The following is a 2192-nucleotide window of genomic DNA, read 5'->3' on the forward strand; positions in this document are numbered from 1 at the left end:
CTCTTTCTGCTATTTATCAGCATAAAATATTTACATGTGTGGGGCAAAATGATTCTGAATGCAACAAGATAATTTGTAAATACAGTATAACATTTATTGCTTTATGCTTAGATATTAAATTGTTCATTGCTTTTATATTTCTAAAGTAATTATATATCACAATATTACAGTGGACATAAAACCATCAGCTATGATATATAAAATTGGTCAGATTTATTCATGAAAATCATCAGAATTTACTCATATATAATGATAATTATACAAGTTTAATATTATATCTACAAACATAATATATTTCAGCATAGTTTGTGTCTCTATAAATATTGAATAGTAGTCATGCTATCTTTCTATCACCATTGCCTGACAGTATATCACAACAATTAGGAACATGTTCTTAGAGATCTGTTTGATTTTGGTTATAATTTCATCAAGATTTCTGTTTTGGGAGTTTGCATCATGGTTCAGTGATTAATGAACCTGACTAATAGTCATGAGGCCATGAGGTTGCCGGTTTGATCCTTGGTCTTGATCAGTGGGTTAAGGCTCCAGCATTGCTGTCAGCTGTGGTGTAGGTTGAAGACATGGCTTGGATCCTGCATTGCTGTGGCTGTGGCATAGGCCAGCAGCTGTAGCTCCAATTTGACCCCTAGCCTGGGAACCCCCATATGCCATGGGTGCAGCCATAAAAAGACAAAAAAAAAAAAGGATTTCTCTTTTGTAACTTTTTCTTTCTGTTTGTTTCCTTTTATAAAAAGTGCAGATAACACTTATGCTTCTCTCTTTGGATTGTTATAGAGATTATTGATAAATGGCAGTATATTTTATTTATTTAATGTAGTAAGTTTTTTACATCCATAAACAATGATGAAGTCAGAGAAACTAAATGACAATTTGGTAGAGTTTTCCCAATATGCAAAGATGAGTCCTAGGCTGGATTTTTGTCCATTTTCTTATAGGCATTTCTTCTCCTCTCTTTGCAGAATTTATATTTTTTGAGTTAATTTTTCTTTACAGATATTATCTACAATGTGACCCTTGCCTGTGTTCAATCAACTTTGAGTTATAAGCTCATTTATACTTCACTTGAAATCACTTTTATACTACACAATTTCCTAATAGAATTTTTCACCTGTCCTTTTCTCAAGGTATAGATCAAGGGGGTTAACATGGGAGTTATCATAGTGTAGAATACAGCAACATCTTTATCAATAGGTAAAGTATCTGCTGTTCTCATGTACACAAATACGCAGGGCACAATGAATAGGGCCACCATGATGATATGCGATACACAGGTGGAGAGGGATTTTTGCCTAGCCTTCAAGCTCTTGGTCCTTAGGGAACACAGAATGATCATATAGGAGCCAATCAAGAGGACAAAGTTTAACAGACATATAAAACCACTGTTGAGAGCAACAAAGAGCCCTAAGAGTGCAGGTATCAGTGCAGGCAAGATCAAAAAAAGGATTCAGATCACATGTGAAGTAATCTATGATATTAGGACCACAGAAGTATAATCCAAAGATGAATAGGATCTGTGTAGTTGCATGAAGAAAGCCTCCCACCCACACCACTCCCACTTGCAGGCCACACAGCTGCCAATTCATGAAGGCTGCATAGTGCAAGGGCTTGCAGATGGCCACATAGTAGTCATAGGCCATCACAGTAAGTAGGATGACATCTGCACCTCTGAAGAAATGTTTGCCAAAAATTGGAGTCATGAATTCATGGAAGGACTGGTTTTCTTTTTATAGAGTGAATCTGCAATCAGCTTAGGGGTATTGACCAGGAATAGCAAGTATCAATAAAAGAGAGAAGAGCCAGGAAAAAGTACATTGGTAATTTTATAATGGACTGACAATGATGGTGAGCATGGTGAGCATATTTCCTCCCATAGAGATGATGTCAATGATCAAAAACACAAAAAATATGACTTTCGGCATCTTTGGATTCTGTGAGAGTCCCAGGAGAATGAACTCTCTCAAATTGTCCCCAACCTCCATGAAGTTCATGTTATTGTTAGCCACATTAATTGAAAAAGAAAAAATGCTTAATTGTTTTAACTCCACCTTGAGATTAGTAAGATTTTCCATCTAATAAATAATTAATGCCTATATTCTACCAGATTCTGAATTCTTATAAGATTTTTTGAAATAGGGGTAGAAAAGTCCTGGTCTCCTTAAGATTATTCAAAT

General features: G+C 35.5%; 1 pseudogene; it reads right to left on the reverse strand.

Annotated features, from left to right (window-relative positions):
- Positions 1-1072: 1072 nt before the first annotated feature.
- On the reverse strand, positions 1073-1833 carry LOC146398998 (olfactory receptor 4C46-like; annotated as a pseudogene).
- Positions 1834-2192: the final 359 nt, after the last annotated feature.

This window comes from Sus scrofa, chromosome 10 (genome assembly GCF_054392235.1).
Source record: "Sus scrofa isolate SSC_HxYL_T2T_F1_AM1 chromosome 10, Sscrofa_HxYL_maternal_Yorkshire_Landrace_v2.0, whole genome shotgun sequence".
Taxonomy (NCBI): domain Eukaryota; kingdom Metazoa; phylum Chordata; class Mammalia; order Artiodactyla; family Suidae; genus Sus; species Sus scrofa.